Raw genomic sequence first — 19,273 nt, 5'->3', positions numbered from 1 at the left:
CAGTTCCATCCATTTCCCTGAAAATGATGTAATTGTGTTTTAAGACTTTGTAAAATTCTATTGTGTACATATCCCACAGTTTTGTAATCCATTCATCTGTTGATGGGCATCTTGGTTGGTTCCATTGTTTGGCAAAGGTGATTTGTGCAGCTATGAACATAGATATGCGTGCATTGATTTGGTAGTTTGGTTTATGTTCTTTTGGGTAGATACCCAGAAGTGGTATTGCTGGATCAAATGGTAAATTTGTTCCCATTCTTCTAAGAATCCTCCATACTGTGTTCCAAAGTGGTTGCACTAATTTGCAATCCCACCAACAATGTTTTAGAGTTCCCACTTCTCCACATCCTTGCCAGCATTTGTTGTTGTTTGTGTTTTGAATGATTGCCACTCTAGTTGGAGTTAGGTGGAATCTCAGTGTAGTTTTGATTTGCATCTCTGATTGTCAATGATGTTGAGCCTTTTTTCATGCATTTATTGGCCATTTTAATTTCTTTTGTGAAGTGTCTAGAGTAACATAAATGGTAAATGAGTTTTTATAACTGCTTTGTCTAATGTACTTGCCCGTTTTTTATTGGATTATTTGTTTATTTAGTGTTGAGTTTCTTGAGTTCTCTGTACATTCTAGATATTAGTCCTCTATTGAAGGAATAGGTGGCAAAGATCTTCTCCCATTCTGCTGGCTCTCAATTGAGGTTCTTGACAGTTTCCTTTGCTGAACAGAAGCTCTTCTTCATTTTACTGCAATCCCACGTATTGGTTTTCTGTATTCTTTTTTTTTTTTCTACTTTATTTCTGCTCTGATTTTAACAATTTCCTGCCTTCTACTGGCTTTGGGGTTAGATTGTTCCTGTTTTTCAAGGGCCTTGAGGTGTGTCATTAGGTTATTTATTTGATGATTTTCTGTTTTTCTTATGAGCACTCAGTGCTATAAATTTTCTTCTTACTACTACCTTCAAAGTGTCCCAGAGGTTCTGATATGTTGTATCTCTATTTTCATTTGTTTCTAGAAATTTCTTGATTTCACCCCTTAGTTCTTCTATGACCCATTCTTCATTTAGAAGTGTGATGTTCAGTCTCCACATGTTTATGTGGATTCTCTGAGTCTCCTTATAGTTGATTTCTAGTTTCATTCCATTATGGTCTGAAAAGACAGAGAAGTACATGACATTTTTTGAAATTGCTAGTGCTCACTTTGTGGCCCAGGATGTGATCTATTTTGGAGGTTCCGTGAGCAGCTGAGAAAAATGTGAATTCTGCTGTAGTTGGGTTAAATATTCTATGTGTCTAACGGGTCCATTTGATTAATGGTGGTTTTTTTTAGGTCTGAGGCATCATTACTGACCTTTTGTCTAGAAGATCGATCTAATGGAGTGAGAGGTGCATTGAAGTCTCCCAGTATTGTTGTATTGGGATTTATATGTGACTTAATGTCACAAAGAGTTTGTTTAATGAAAGTGGCTACACCTAAGTTTGAGGCATAAATGTTAATTATTGTTATTTCCTCATGCTGGCTTGTTCCTTTTATCAGTAAAAAATGACCTTCTTTGTCTCTTCTAATAAGCTTCAGCTTAAAGTCTAACTTATCTGATATTATAGTTACAACTATTGCTTGTCTTCAAGTTCCATTGGCATGAATTACTTTGCTTCAGCCCTTTACCTTAAGTTTGTTTCTATCTTTACTTGTAGGTTTGTTTCTTGCCAGCAGCATATAGATGGGTTCTGGTTTTTAATCCATTTTGCCACTTTATGTCTTATTATTGGGGAATTGAGGCCATTTACATTCAGTGTGATTACTGAGAGATAATTTTTAATTCCTAACATGTTGAGATTTTACTTTTGTTTGAAATACTGTTTGTTCTTCTTTGCTTAGTTGTCTACTGGATGGAAATTCTTGTTTCTCTGATTCTGGTGTGTATTACTTATTTCTTCTTTGTAGTTAATCTCTTTGAGTATTTTCTCTAGCACTGGTTTTGAATATATAAACTCCTTCAGCTTCTGTTTGTCAGGGAAGATTTTTATTTCCCCATCTAATTTAAGGGATAGTTTTGCTGGGTAGGAAATTTTTGGCTGCAAGGTGTTTTCTTTCAGAGTTCAAAATATGTTACTCCTGGCCCTTCTGGCTTTCATGGCTTGGTTTGGGAAATCTGGAGTAATTCTAATTGGTTTCCCTCTGAATGTCTCTTTTTCTTTTGTTTTTGTTGCCTTTAAGATTCTCTTCTTAGCTTCTATATTGGTCATTTTAACTATTATGTGGTGCGGGAACCTTTTCTCTGATTTTTGTCTAAAGGGGGTTCTATAAATTTCCTGTACCTGTGTGTCAATCTCTTGCTCTATGTTTGGAAATTTTTCTATTTCTTCTTTGAAAAGACTGATGAGCCCCTTGGTTTTACCTTCTTTTCCCTCTTCTATGCCAATTATTCTTAGGTTAGCTTGTTTAATATGGGCCCATATTTCTTCAATGTCCAATTCCTGCTGTCAAATTGTTTTTTTCTATTATATACTATGTGTTCATTTTTGGAGTGATCATCATCTAGGAGCAAGATTCTACTTTCCATGTGGTCTAAGCAATTGTTTATAATTTAAATAGATTACTTCAATGATTGTACCCTTTATTTCTTTCAAACTCTCTCTAAATTATTTTTGGAATTCCTTTATTATTTCTATAGTTACATTACTGATTTTACCCTCTGGAGATCTCTCAAATTCTGTTATAAGGTTTTTTAATTGTGGAATCGTGGGAGCTCATTATTCCCTTATTGTTCCTCCTTTTCATGATTTCAGAAGTTTGCCTCTGTTGCTTTTGATAGATTTCTCTCAGTCTTTAGGTGTCATCTGGTATATCCAAGGACAGTTTGTATTGTATTCAACAGTGAAGGTTGAGGAAGGAGGGAAGTGAAGTAGGAAATGGAAAAATAGGGTAAAGTCACAGATAGGGTTGAATAGAATGAGAGTATGAGTTTGGTAATATAATATCTACTAGAGATTAGAGATAGTAAAAATGTAGTAGTATTCTAGTAACCAATGTAGAGTTTCTGGTATACTGATATGAGGTCGATTTGATATAAGATAAGGGAGAGATAAAAAGCAGAAAAAAGATAAGAGAGGGATAGTGAGAAGGAGTTGGTATGTACAAAGGAAGAAGTTTGAAAGAGGGTTTGGGAAAAGGGGAAAAAACAGGCATACACACTCACACACACAAAATAAGAACAAAAAACCAAAAGAACCCCAACACTAAATTAATGCAACTCTACAAGTAAATGACTATTCAGCAGATAGGTCCACTGCAGTCTCTCTCTGTGTAGATACCAAGTGCCACTGGCACCCTTCCTGCAGCGAGGCAAGTTTGGTTCTCTGAGATTTTCTCAGTCTATGCAGATGGGCGATATCATTGGGGATGAATTTAGTATTAAGCACAGGTCACCCTCTACATTTTCCACAGATTTGGAGTCTCGGTCTCTCTCTGCCACCGTTAGTGGTGTATGCCTCTGAGACCAAACTCAATGTAGGAGTCTCTGTTCTCTGCAGCTAGGGCTGGTCTGATCTGACTTCTCTCCATTCACCATGACTAGGAGGTTTGTGGTGATCCTGGAGCTTAGTTGGGTCTAGTGTTAGGTTAGACCTTCCCTCCACACTTTCCGCTGATCAATGCCTGAGTCTGTCTGAGCTTCTGTTATGTCCAACAGCGGTCTCCACTCCCACTTTCTCCAGGCTGTATCAGAAAGTCTCAGACCCAAGGTGTTTATTGGGGTACATGAGTCCCTAGGGGCACCCGGCTGAGTCATTTTCCCACAGATACTGTGACCTCTCTTACAGTGTTATTGAGCACTGCTTTGAATCTCTGGAGGGTGTGATAGTCTCTGCCACCATTCCTCCTTCATTGGGTTGAACAACAAGATCTCAAACCCAGGGATTTTATTGCAGCTGGAGAGTCCCTAGGGGCACAGTGCTAGAAGTTCTCCTGCGGGGGCTGCAGTTTCACTTATGGTTTTGGTGTGCGCACTGGTCTAGAACTCTGGGGGGCATTGTGAGCTCGGCTGTGGATGGCCTGATGGTGCTAAGACTAGCGGATTTTTATTCTGATGTTGAGCTCCACTCTGGATCCCTGGAGGGCGTGATAAGCTCCTGGAAGCTGTAGCAGGTCTTTGCACAGGAATGTCTGATGACTTATAACCCGTGGATCTGCAGCTGCTCACTCCAAATCCTTGTTTTCCTTTTCAGCTCTGGTGTGCAGAGCTGTGAGGGAAGACTGCCCGGTGCTGGTGCCTGCTGCTGTGCAGCAGGTGGGTTTTTTTTCTTTTTCTTCTTTCTCTCTGGTTGGTCTTCAAATCTTTTTCTCTATCCCTTGTGTTTATCATTTTTATTCCTCTATTGATATTATTTTCTGGCTTTGTAGAGCTCTGTTTTTGAGTCAACAGAGATCAAGTGTCAATAGGACTTGGGAGTGCTGCTTCTCTCGGTCGCCATTTCCCCAAAAGCCCTTTCTGAATTTAGAAATTAAAAGCTCTTAAACCTAAAAGCATTATGGGGAGAGAATTACTGTTAACATTAATAACAGTTCAGTAAGGACGATTAGTATAAACTTACTATATTACTAATATTAAAATTCAGGTTTCATATAAATAGTTGCAATTATGGAAGAAGTTACTCAATTCCTAATAACCATATAATATAAAATATTCAGAAATATAACTTTTAAAAATACGGGCACTTATATGAATAAAGTTATAAAACTTTGAGTAGCACACAATAAAAACACTTGAATAAATGGAGAATCCGTCCTGAAGAGAATTATGAACATATATACATTAACTCTTCCCACATTAATATTACAGAAATATCAGTAACACAATTCCAATACAGTGTCCAATGCCTTTTCTTCTTCAGAATGTAGCAAGGTATTTTAAAGTTCTACTAGGAAAAAAAATTAAAAATCAAGAACCATCAAATAATTTTTAATAAAGAATAAGGGAGAGAAGCTTTGCCCTATACACTATTTATTATTATTATTATTATTATTATTATTATTATTATTATTATTATATTGGTGGTATTGGGGGTGAAACCCAAAGGCTTTTTACCTCCAAGCTAAGCTCCCAGACCTATCTTGTATTTTATTTGGAAACAGGGTCTCATTAAGTTGCTGAGAGCCTCACTAAGTAGCTGAGGCTGGCTTCGAACCTGTGCGATCCTCCTGTCTCAGCCTCCCAAGCACTGGGATTACAAGTGTGCACCACCATGCCCGGCCTATTAAATTATTTTTAATTAAAGCAATAATGCATGGGAAAGAAAGTTGAATGGCACAAAAAACTCAGAAATGGATCCCAGAATATAAATAATTTGATGCATCCAATTTACATTAACAAAATTCTATTGAGTGCTATGTGTCTACTCTGTACTAGTAAAATGAAATGGTTATAATCTTTATAGAAAGCAATTTGGTAATAAATATTAAGAACTTTTAAAGAGTTTATAAACTTTTAACCTGTAAAGCTACTTCTAGAATTTATTCTAAGTAATGATCAGAAATTTGTTTAAGAGTTTATAAAAAGATGTTCTTTACAGGGTTATTTCTAACAGTGAAAACCTGATAAAATGATAGTGAAACTAATAGATCATTATGGTATATCCATAAAAGAGAATACCATCAACAGTGTACATAAAACCTTATCAATGTACAATTGTTTGCCACATAATGACATTTCGCCAATGACAGCCTGTATTGACAATGGTCCTATAAGGTTACAATGGAGCTGAGAAATTCCATCTCCTAGTAATATAAACATTATAACATCACAGGGTGATAGAATACTCACATATATTGTGGTCTGCTGGTATAAACAAACTTATTGTGCTGTTGTTACTCACATAAAACCATAACATACAGTTTTTTACATAATACTTGCTAATGATAGTGGATTATGTATTTACTATAACATACTTGTATCATTATTTTTGAGTTTACGTCTACTTATAAAAGTTTACTATAAAATAGCATGGTATGTTATACCTACAGCAGCCTCATAGACCTTGTGTTTACCATGTGTCTTGATTGCATTATTTTTGCTTATGTTTGATTTAATCTCAGGTTTCTTTATCATGGACCTAGAAGCAGAGGCTAAACACATACACACACATATGCATGCATGTATGCATATATATATATATATATATATATATATATGTATATAACATATATATGTATGTGTTACATATAATATAGATTAAATGTATAGAGAGTATATCACCTAGATTTGTTTAAATATAATACTCAATGATGCTTGCACAACAAAATTGCCTAACAGTACATTTCTCAGAACATAGCCCTGTCATATGCATGACTATGCATGATTCCATATTTACACAGTAGAATAGTATGCAGCAATGACAATACTGAAATATGACTAATTAGAACAATATTAATGACTCTCACAATCACGATAATTTTAGTAAATGAAGCCAGACACAAAAATGTACAACACCATATGATTCCATTTATATTTGTGTCATACACATAATCTATGCTGTTAGAGTTAAGATAGCTTTGGAAGTTGAGGGAAGTAACTGAAAGGGATGGGTTGGGAGGAGATTCTGCAATTCTATAAAATTTAACATATAATAAATGCACAGTTCAAGTACCAAATATGATCAATTCATATACATTTGTGAAGGAATAATCACAACAAACAAAATCGATATATATCCATATCCCCCTTAAACTTCCTTGTCCTACTTTGCAATTCATTCCTCCTGTCCAACACTCTTATTCCCAAATAACCACTCTGTTTTCCATCACTACAGCTTTGCATTTTCCAGATTTTTATATTAGTGAAATCAGGCAGCGCATTCTTTGATTTTTCCTGGGTAAGTGCCCAGGAGTAATATGGTTGGGCTCAATAGTAGTTACATATATACCTTTTTAGAAATTGCTGAGACGCTGGCCCTCCATCATGGGACGCTGGCCTCAGTAATTCCCAGGCAAAGAGAGGAAGGGGCGCGAGACTAAGAAGGGTAGAAGGGGTGCTAAAGGGACAAGAGAGGACACCCAGGCCAGCTGCTGCCTTCTAGAAACCTTCCCTGCTTGCCGGTGTGGTGGCGCACACCTGTAATCCTAGTACTTGGGAGGCTGAGACGGGACGATCGCAGGTTCAAGGCCAGCCTCAGCAACTCAGTAAAGCCCTGTTTCAAAGTAAAAAGTAAAATAGCCGGGCGTAGTGGAGCACGCTTGTAATCCCCGTGCTTGGGAGGCGGAGACAGGAAGGATCGCGCAGGTTCATAGCCTCGCAGGCTTAAGAGACCCTGTTTCCAAAAAAAAGGTCTGGGAGTGTAGCCCAGAGGGAGAAGGGCTTCTAGGAACCCCAGTACCACCAAAAACAAAGTAAAAAATAAGGACTTCCGGGAAGATGGCGACGGAGGAAAGCGGCACTTACAAGTCCCGCTAACAATCCAACTCTACTACCACAAAACCAGCGCCTTTCAGAGCCAGAAAACACCACCAGCAAAGAAATTAAAACGGTAAATACAAGGGACAGAGAAAAAGGGCTGGAAAAACAAGACACCGGAAAAAAACCAGCCCGAAGTGCCGTGCCCGCGCAGCGCAGAGCCGCCGGAGCCGCCGGAGCGGCCAGAGCCGCAGCGCGGATTGGGGGGAGTCGCGGAGCAGAGCGGCCTGAGCAGCTGGAGCAGCCAGAGCCGCGTCGCGGATTGGCTGGAGCGGCGGCGCGGAGTAGCCGGAGGCGCGGAGTGGAGTGGCTGGAGCGGCCGGAGTGGCCAGACCCTCGGTGCAGAGCAGCCGGAGCCGCAGTTCAGAGCAGCCGAGCAGAGTGGCCATAGCAGCCGAGGGGAGCGGCCAGAACAGCCGGAGCAGCCAGAGCCGCAGCGCGGATTGGCTGGAGCGGTGGCGCGGAGTAGCCGGAGCCGCGGAGTGGAGTGGCTGGAGCAGCCGAGCAGAGCGGCCAGAAAAGCTGAGCAGAGTGGCCAGAACAGCTGAGCAGAGCAGCCAGAGCAGCTGAGCAGAGCGGCCAGAGCAGCCAGAGTGGAGCGGCCAGAACAGCCGGAGCAGCCGGAGAGGCCAGACCCGCGGTGCAGAGCATCCAGAGCCGAGGTGCAGAGCGGCCGGAGCAGCTGGAGTGGCCAGAGCCGTGGTGCAGAGCAGCCAGAGCCGTGGCACAGAGCGGCTGGAGCGGCGTGGCCTACATCTCGCCTAGCAGCACCAGGCTCCAGAGAGGAGGGAGACTCAAAACAGAGCTCAAATCCAGAGAGGAGGTACTCTGGCCTCGCGGTCTAGGATGCAGAAGCAGCGTCTTACTGCTGGCGGCAGCTGCGAGTTCACCAGACGGCCCTAGACCAACCCACTCAACCAGCCACCAGGCGCCTGAGAGGAGGGGTGAACAGCGAGCCGAGGTGAGCAGGTGCTGAACAGCTGGGCGGCAGTCAGCAGTTTTGTTGGTGCAGGGAACATCTAAAGCTCCCAAGGGCCGGGCACAGCACAATTGGCAAGGACTCAGAGCGGAGTTCAAAACCAGAGAAGAAATAGGTGCATCACAGCCGAGAGCGTGGCAGTGGTGTCATATTGCCAGTGGCGGCAGCAGCGAATCCACCGAGTTCACTACAGCTCCATCAGCGCACTCAACAACCGTGAGTCAAATTGCGGCCCCTAGGGGAGAAATCCCAGTACTGTACTCCCAGGGACTTGCGCAGATAGTCTCCCTGGGTCAGAGATTTTAGCAGTGCAGCCCAGTGGGGGAGTGGCAGTGGCAGAGATATCATACCATAGTCACAACTCCCCACTGGAGAACGCCCAACTTGGAACCCCCCACGGTCTAAGCAGCCTTGATTGACTCCCTGGGTCTGAGACTTTGTGATACAACGCAGTAAAGGAGTAGTGGTGTGAGATACCAGAGACTCGAGATCCAGAGCATCTTAAGTGAACTTGTAGTGACTCAGGGAAAAACCCAGAGAAGGCACAAACTTCCAAAATCATGGGAAAGAGAAATAACAATGGAGCAGTGAATGCCAACAACCCCACAACATCAGAATCTGATAACACAGAAATCCAAAGATCTCTAGAAGATCAAATTAGGAAAATAACTTTAGAAATAATAGAGGACTTTCGAAAAGAATTTAGAGAGAGTCAAAAAGAGATAAAGGATGCAATTAATGAAGTAAAGGCCTCAATTCAAAGTATAAACAACAGATTAGACCACATGGAGAATAGAATCTCGCTTCTTGAAGATGATCATTTTAAAAATAAACACATAGTTTCTAATTTAGAAAAAAATCCCTGACAGCAGGAATCTGACATTGAAGAAATATGGGCCCATTTCAAGAGAGCTAATCTAAGAATAATTGGAATAGAGGAGGGAAAAGAAGGTGAAACCAAAGGGATCAACAATCTCTTCAAGGAAGTAATAGCAGAAAATTTTCCAAACATAGAGCAAGAGGTCGATACACAGGTCCAGGAAACTTATAGAACTCCCTTTAGACAGGATCAGAGAAGAGGATCCCTACGCCACATAATTGTCAAAATGACTAATGTGGAAGCCAAGGAGAGAATCTTAAAGGCAACAAAAACAAAAGGCCACGTGACATACAGAGGCAAACCAATTAGAATCACTCCACACTTCCCAAACCAAGTTATGAAAGCCAGAATGTCCAGGAGTAACATATTCCAAACTCTGAAAGAAAACAACTTCCAGCCAAAAATTTCCTACCCAGCAAAACTATCCATCAAATTAGATGGGGAAATAAGAAGCTTCCATGACAAACAGCAACTGAAGGAATTTATGTCTTCAAAACCAGCGCTAGAGAAAATACTCAAGGAGATTAACTGCAAAGAGGAAATGGGTAATACATGCCAGAACCAAAGAAACAAGAATTCCCATCCAGCAGACAACTAAGCAAAGAAGAATAAACAGTATCTCAAACAGAAATAAGATCTTAACATGTTGGGAATTAAAAATTATCTCTCTATAATCACACTGAATGTAAACGGGCTCAACTCCCCAATAAAAAGACATAAAGTGGCAAAATGGATTAAAAGCCAGAATCCATCCATCTGCTGCCTACAAGAAACACACCTTACAAGTAAAGATAGGAACAAACTCAAGGTAAAGGGCTGGAGCAAGGTAATCCATGCTAATGGTACTCGAAGACAAGCAGGAGTAGCAACTATGATATCAGACAAGTTAGACTTCAAACCCAAACTTATTAGAAGAGACAAAGAAGGTCACATTTTACTGGTAAAAGGAATAGTCCAGCAAGAGGAAATAATAATAATCAACATCTATGCCCCAAACATAGGGGCAGCTACTTTCATAAATCAAACTCTTTGTGACATGAAGTCACACATAAATCCCAACACAATAATACTGGGAGACTTCAACACACCTCTCACAATACTAGACCGATCTTCCAGACAAAGGGCCAGTAAAGATGTCTCAGAACTAAAGAACACCATTAAACAAATGGACCTGTTGGACACATATAGAATATTTCACCCAACTACAACAGAGTTTACATTTTTCTCAGCTGCTCATGGAACCTTCTCCAAAATAGATCACATCCTGGGACACAAAATGAGCACTAGCAAATTTTAAAAATGTTACATACTTCCCTGTGTCATTTCAGACCATAATGGAATGAAACTAGAAATCAACTATAAGAAGACCCAGAGAAACAACATAAACATGTGGAGACTGAACACCACACTTCTGAATGAAGAATGGGTCTTAGAAGATGTAAGAGGTGAAATCAAGAAATTTCTAGAAACAAATGAAAATAAAGAAACAACATATCAAAACCTCTGGGACACTTTGAAGGCAGTATTAAGAGGAAAATTTATAGCACTGAGTGCTCACATAAGAAAAACAGAAAATCTTCAAATAAATAGCCTTATGACACACCTCAAAGCCCTTGAAAAGCAGGAACAATTGAACCCCAAAGCCAGCAGAAGACGGGAAATTATTAAAATTAGAGCAGAAATTAACGAAATAGAGAATAAAAAAACAATACAGAAAATCAACAAAACCAAAAGCTGGTTTCTTGAAAAAATTAACAAGATTGATAAACCACTAGCCAACCTAACTAAAAAAAAGAGAGAATCAACCCAAATTATGAAGATAAGGGATGAAAAAGGAGATATTACTACTGACAGTGTAGAAATCCAGAGGATTATCAGAAACTACTTTGAAAAACTATACTCCAACAAAATGGAAAATCTGGAGGAAATCGACAACTTCCTAGATAAATACAACCTTCCTAAACTGAGTCAAGAATATATAGAACACTTAAACCAACCAATAACAATCAAAGAGATTGAAATAGCAATAAAGAGCTTACCATGAAAGAAAAGCCCAGGACCAGATGGTTTCCCAAGTGAATTCTATAAAACCTTTATAGGAGAACTAATCCCAATACTACTCAAACTATTTCGGGAAGTAGAAAAAACCGGGACTCTCCCAAATACATTCTATGAGGCCAACATCACACTAATACCCAAACCGAATAAAGACAGTTCAAGGAAGGAAAACTACAGGCCTATATCTCTGATGAACTTGGATGCAAAACTATTAAACAAAATACTAGCAACACGCATTCAAAACCACATCAAGAAAATCATTCACCATGACCAGGTAGGGTTCATCCCAGAAATGCAAGGCTGGTTCAATATACGAAAATCAATCCATGTAATTCATCATATAAACAGAATCAAAGACAAAAACCACATGATAATCTCAATAGATGCTGAAAAAGCATTTGATAAAATTCAACATCCATTTATGATAAAAACACTGCAGAGAATTGGAATAGAAGGAACATATCTCAACATTATTAAGGCAATCTACAATAAGCCCACTGCCAACATCATATTAAATGGGGAAAAACTTCAAGAATTCCCCCTAAAAACTGGAACGAGACAAGGATGTCCACTATCACCACTTCTCTTCAATATAGTACTAGAGACTCTAGGCAGAGCAATAAGGCAAGAAAAGGAAATCAAAGGAGTACAAATAGGAAAAGAAGAACTTAAGCTTTCACTATTTGCAGATGACATGATGCTATATTTAGAAAACCCAACAAATTCAACCAAAAGGCTTATAGAATTGATCAACAAATTCAGCAAGGTATCTGGATACAAAATCAATCTTAAAAAATCAGAAGCTTTCCTGTACACCAACCATAAATCCACTGAAAAAGAAATTCAGAAAACACTTCCACTCAGGATCTCACACAAAAAAATAAAATACCTAGGAATAAACTTGACCAAGGAGGTAAAAGATCTCTACAAAGAAAATTATAAAACACTGAAAAAAGAAATTGAAGAAGATCTTAGAAGATGGAAAGACCTTCCATGTTCATGGATTGGCAGAATAAATATCATTAAAATGGCCATCCTCCCAAAAGTGATCTACAGATTTAATGCAATGCCCATTAAACTACCAAGATCATTCCTCACAGATATAGAAAAATCAGTCCTTAAATTTATCTGGAATAACAAAAAGCCCAGAATAGCAAGGTAGTTCTCAGCAACAAAAACCACGCAGGAGGAATCACAATACCTGACTTTAAACTATACTACAAAGCCATTGTAATAAAAACAGCATGGTACTGGCAAAAGAACAGATATATAGACCAATGGAGCAGAATAGAAGACCCAGAAACAAGTCCACACACTTTCAGCCAATTGATTTTTGACAAAGAGGCCAAAAACATACACTGGAAAAAAGATAGCCTCTTCAACAAATGGTGTTGGCAAAACTGGTTAACCATATGCAGAAAATTGGATGTTAATCCCACTTTTTCACCCTGTACAAAAGTCAACTCACGATGGATCAAAGACTTGGAAATTAAACCAGAGACTTTGAAGCTCTTTGAAGAGGGCATAGGTCCAACACTACAACACATAGGCACAGACAAACATTTCCTCAACAAGACCCCAAAGGCACAACAAATTAAAAGGAGAATCAATACATGGGATTGCATGAAACTGAGGAGCTTCTGTTAAGCAAAGGAAACTATCAAGAACCTCAATCGAGAGCCAACAGAATGGGAGAAGATTTTTGCCACCTACACCACTGATAGAGGACTAATATCTAGAATATACAGAGAACTCAAGAAACTCAACACTAAGAAAACAAAGCATCCAATAACAAAATGGGCAAATGAACTAAATAGACACTTCACAAAAAAAGAAATTCAAATGGCCAATAAATGCATGAAAAAATGCTCAACATCACTGGCAATCAGAGAGATGCAAATCAAACTACCCTGAGATTTCACCTAACTCCAACTAGAATGGCCATCATTCAAAACACAAATAACAACAGATGCTGGCGAGGATGTGGAGAAGTGGGAACTCTAAGACATTGTTGGTGGGATTGCAAATTAGTGCAACCACTTTGGAAAACAGTATGGAGAATCCTCAGAAGAATGGGAACAAATCTACCATTTGATCCAGCAATACCACTGTTGGGTATCTACCCAAAAGAAAAGAAGCCAAACTACCAAACTAATGCATGTGTATCTATGTTCATAGCTGCACAATTCACCATAGCCAAACTATGGAACCAGCCAAGATGTCCATCAACAGATGAATGGATTACAAAACTGTGGGATATGTACACAATGAAATTTTACTCAGCCATCAAAAAAAACTCAATTACATCATTTTCAGGGAAATGGATGGAACTGGAGGACATTATGCTAAGTGAGATTAGTCAGGCACAAAAAATAAGAAATCAGATGCTTTCCCTAATATGTGAGAGTTAGGGAGAAAAGAGGAGCAAACAAGACAACCTAAAGGAGGAGAAATGAGGGGGGAAGAGGAAAATCTCTAAAGCTCACAATGTACTTAAACATATCGAAGTCAATCACTAAGCCAAGCAAGGGAGGGAGGGACCGGGAGGGAATGGGGTGGGACTCGGGTAGGGGTTAAATCAGCGATGAGTACATGTTTGTACACACAAGTTTTTTACCCCAATAAGTTGTATGAATATAATGCACCAATTAAAAAAAATTAAAAAAAAAAGAAATTGCTGAACTTCCAAATGGTACATTTCACCTTCTTCCCAGCAGTATATGCAAGTCCCAATTCCTCTACATCCTCACATTTGGGATGGCCAAACTGTGTAATATTAGCCATTCTAGTTGGTGCAATAGTAGCTCACTGTGGTATTACTTCAATTTCCCTAATAACCAAAGATGTCGAACATCTCCTCAGGTGCTTATTTCTCATCCATACATCTTCTTTAATTATCTACTCAAATCTTTAAAATGAGGCTATTGGTTTTTATATTACTGAATTTCAAGAATTGTTTATATTCTGGATATTTTAATCGGATACATATTTTATAAATATTTTCTCCCAATTTGAGGCTATTTTTCATTTTTCAATGATGCCTTTTTGAAGAATAGATTTTTAATTTTGATGAAGTCCAATTTAGCAAGTTTTTTTTTTTTTTAACTGTGGATCATGTTATTTAATTTTTCACCTACAAACTCTGCCTAGTCCAAGGTCACAAAGATTTTTTTCACTATGTTTTCATTACAACTGGTTTTATAGATTTAAATTTTATATTTAGGACTATCATCCCAACTGCCTAGTCCAAGGTCACAAAGATTTTTTTCACTATGTTTTCATTACAACTGGTTTTATAGATTTAAATTTTATATTTAGGACTATCATCCCATCTTATATATTTTGTTAGGCATGGGCTGAATCCCAGGGACCCTGTACTCTGAAAACTATGAGAAGGAGAACAGCAGTGAGTGTCTGAGCTGGAAAAGAACAGGCAACATACCTACATGCAGAAGCTAGAGGAGAGGGCTTCTTTAGGGGAGGGTTTAGGCTGTCACAATGTGCCTGGAGGCCAATGCAAGCAAACTGGACTTGACTCGAAAGTCAGTGGTGGGCTTTCAGACATAGATTTCAATACAGTGGAACAGACCCATGCCAGATTGAAATGCATCAGAAGAAACCAAGAAAGGTGATAAGGCAAAAAGCTCAAACCATTCTTTAAAATTTTTTTGTAAATAGCCGGGCATGATGGTACACACTTGTAATACCAGCATTTGGGAGGCTGAGACAGGATGATTGCATTTCGCAGCCAGTTTCAGCTACTTAGTGAGGCCCTTTGCAAGTCAGTGAGACCCTGTTTCAAAATAAATAATAAAAATAGGGCTGGGCTGGAGTTATAGCTTGGAGGTGGCTCATACTTGTAATCTCAGCATTTGGGAGGCTGAGACAGGAGGATCGTGGGGTTTTTTTAGAAATGAAAACAAAAGAGCTACATATGATAGTGACCTTGAAGAGGGCATCATGACTATAGAGAAAGAGCAGGGAGAGGAGATTAAAAAGAAAGGAGAAAGACATGGAGTAACTGGCAGAGAAGGTCAGAGATGGGGTAAGCATGAGAATGTGTCTTGAACACAGCTTGCCTTTTGCAAGGAGGAGGTAGAAGAGAAAGAAACTGGGTGAGAAAGAGACATTTTAAGATTGTGGCCAGAAGAGCTCAAGGTCCTTGCTCAACTTTCCTGGCAGAGTTAGGGAGGAGTTTACCGACTGAGACTAGAAAGTGGGGGCCAGGGCTTGGGCTGGAGAAAGGTAGACAGGTTTGGAATTGCTGTTGTGGGAAAGTGGTGGGCTGGAGTCAGATAGAGGTAAATTATGGGTTGATCAAGAAGCTTTGCAGCACTCATACACAAAGAATCTTGTTTGTAAATTTTAATACTTGCTGCATTACCTTTCCTTGTCTGCCAAGAGTTCAAAAAAAAAAAAAAAAGGAGCCAAATGGATCAAGTGGTTCCATAATTCCCTAACTATATACTAATTTTCCTCACAGCACTTGGACTTAGCATGCTTTTTTTTTCTTTCTTTAAGATTTGCAACCTGTTTGGTATGTAGAACAGGTTCCACTCTACACATGAGAAAAAAGTGACTGAGAGAATAGCTCTCTCAGAATATTTGGCTAGCTGGGACTTGAATCCAGATCTTTTGATTCTAATTCTAGTAATTAGAATTTCCAGTAACTTTCCTCATTGTATCATGCCACTTTATACCTTCAGTGCTTTCCACAGTCTCATCCTAAAACCTGGCTGCAGAGTTCCTTGTTATTCTGCCTTTCCAGCCTTCCCTACATGCAGCTCCCTTTGCCTTTAAATCACTTTGACCATGCTCTACAGATGTAGGGATTAGTAGAGAAGTCACAGACCAGCATCTAAACCTGCACAGCTCCTCGGGAAAGGAGGAAGAGTTCGGTGTACATTAAGGCTCAGTTTGCCAACAGAACAGAAACACAACTATCAAGTTTTAGTCATGGTTTGCCATTTAGAATGAAATCAAACTTGACTCTTATTTTTCTTAGGGTGTACGGTAAGGAAAGACAAAAGAGCACCAGCCTGAGAGCCAGAGAGAAATGGCAGCCAGGATTCTTCCCTAAAGCATCCAGTCCAATGCAGAATCCTCCTCCTGCAATGCCTCGCAGGACAAGGGCTGTACACTGGATGGTAGCCAGAGCGTTTGAGCAGTAACTCTCCATGCCCATCCTCCCTTCACCCAGCTTCCCAAATTCCCCTAACTAAATAAAGCCTACAAGTCTCCCCTAGAAAACTATCAATTTATGATAAAGCCTTAGAAAAACCTGAAACTGGCACCTTTGTTTTGCCTCAGATAAAAAATTTGGGTTTTTTTTCCAACGTGTTGGGCAATCACTCTACAAGCGTACAATGGAAGAGTGTCTAATACGAATCTTGATTATTTGTGAATACAACAGTTAAAAAAAATAAACTCCCTCTGACCTTGACATAGTTATTTTTCTACTGTAAGCTGTGATGCAAATTAAGGCATTTCTATTCTTATTTCCAAGTCTGCTGCATAAAATAAGTGTATGCTTTTCAAAATCAATTGACAGCCTAATGTTGAACACTTAACTACAACAAATCTAGAGTTCCCCAGCTTACTTCATCATTATTTGACTAATTCATTTTTTAAAATTTCCAGAAAAAAAGATAATTTTTCACTTCTCAAAGATTTAGGTCTCAAAACTGATGATACTATTAACACTAAAGTGGGTCCAGAAAGCAGCCTCATTATTTTCTACAAAAGATCACTAATGTTTTTTATACATTAAATTTAACATTAATATACTAGTATAATTTTTATTGTAAACATTATTTTGAAAGCATATCTCTCACAAGCTAAATCAGTTTAAAACTCATACTTTTCAGTATGCACATATTACAAAAACAATTATTCTGTGAAATAGCAAAATCTTGCAGACCAGAAATAGAGTGATATTTCTGCTCTTGGGCATTAAAGGAAAGATGGATGAATTTAAGGTAAACCCCCTTCTTTTTTTAAGTGTTTCTTCTGTTATATTTAACCCATTTTCACACAGTTTTTCTTAATTACACTACAGCTGTCTGGTAAGGCACAACTGACCACTTCCATCATGAAAACAAACTGTACCCCACCATCTAAAGTTCTCAATTAAAAAAGCAAACGTTTTTGTGAGCCCAGAGAAAACGGGTGCAGCTGCTCCGTTTCACGAGGCAGGCACCTCTACTCCATTCAGCTGTGAAGAATGGCAATGACTGTAAATTGTTCTTCCTGATCGGTTCCACAATAAAAACAAACCACACTACTTTCAATTTTTCAAAGCCAATTTTTTTTTAAGCCTCCAGTACACTGGAAACAAGAGTTGTGTTCTCCTGATTCATGGCCTTTGATTTCTACATAAATGTCCCTGTATGCATGTAAAAACAGGTCCCTGCAGGATACTCACAGGCTGTATATATTAACTTACCAGATGTACCCGAAGATAGAAACGCCATCAGCCTACCTTTTAAAGCAAGATACTATTGAACAGTTTAAACTGCCTGTGACTAAAGGATGACTGCAAAGAGCATACCGTATGTGGAGAGACATTAGGTAGTTCATGAGAAAACTTCAGCACGCTCACAAAAACTGAACGGTTGTGAACTTGTGTTTCAACGGTCTCTATTAAAATCCAGAGGAAGAAATTAAGGTCAAGGCACACATCTGCACTTGCAACTAAAACCCTTGAAATCTGTTAATAGCAAAGCCAATTGACGATTTTGTTAAGAAACTGCTACATGCACCCAACGTACAAAGTTCAAAGAGTAAACTATGATTACACTATAATTTGGGATCTCCAAAGTATTTTTCAAGCCAAACACACACTTAGCAATTTAGAAATGTTAGAGCATGCCTCCTCTATACCCATAGAAATCACATATAATCTACTTGTTAACAAACACAAGGCAGTATATTAATATCAAATGCATACTTTATAATAGGCACAGAAATAGATGGCTATTAAAGATGGGATTTATAATTTCAGGACTTTTTTGGCCCTCTTCCAGTGGGTACTGTAGCACGGGTCCTGGGGCACCACATCCCTCCTTCTCACCCCTGGGCACCTTAAGTGGACCTAATGTGAAGCCAAGCTATGTCCTTAGTGGCTCTGTGTGAATTCCTTGATTACTGCAAATTTCTACCTCTACCATCAAGATTTTTGTGGAAACATAAGGCTGTAATTTAGTTTAGAACAGATTTTAATTGTGATGCATGTCTCTAGCTTTGCAATGAAAACTAAATGTAATCAAATATAGCAATAAGAAACAGAAAAATGATCATATCTATGAGTCGCCACTTTAGTCACAAAACTGCTCGCACCAAGCTCCCAGTGATTCTTCTCTCACACGAAACAACAGCCTAAATCACCTACATCAGCAAACCAATTTCCACCAAAAATAACATCCTGTGGCTGCTGCAGTGACTGCACCCCTCACCACGCCGGTCACCCTGACTTTCCATACGTCACCTGCTGATACTTCACATTCCCAAACAGTCTCACTTATGAATCTGCTCTTTCTTGAAACCCTAGCTATATATGATTTCAGGCAAAGAAGTTCTCAGCAAGGGAAGACTCCGTATTAATTGAGCCCTACCAATCATGCACAATAGATATTTATGGAATATAGGCAATGTTGCTAGTTTTTACTAGAAGCTGGCAACAAAGTTATTATCCTTGCCTTTAATAAGTGCAAAAGAAAAATTAAAAAAACCCATAAAACTAAACTTACACACACACACACACACACACACACACACACACATACACACACACACACTTTTTTGCCTGGTTTCTTTGACCATTATTAGTTCTCCAGGTTCTTCCACAGGTCTCTCTTCCCCAGGGCTCTTCCCTTCTATCTCTAGGTTATCTAATTGAAGACCATGGCTCCAGAA

The 19,273-nt window shown here is 39.2% G+C and overlaps 1 protein-coding gene across 1 annotated transcript in view; it reads right to left on the bottom strand.

Annotated features, from left to right (window-relative positions):
* Positions 1 to 19,273, bottom strand: part of UMAD1 (UBAP1-MVB12-associated (UMA) domain containing 1) — a gene marked incomplete at both ends in the record, with an annotated part of 197,001 nt that overhangs the window by 91,113 nt on the left and 86,615 nt on the right. The window lies entirely within an intron of this gene.

This window comes from Muscardinus avellanarius, assembly GCF_963383645.1.
Source record: "Muscardinus avellanarius genome assembly, chromosome: 9".
Classification (NCBI taxonomy): domain Eukaryota; kingdom Metazoa; phylum Chordata; class Mammalia; order Rodentia; family Gliridae; genus Muscardinus; species Muscardinus avellanarius.
This window is presented reverse-complemented; position numbering and strand designations above follow the sequence as displayed.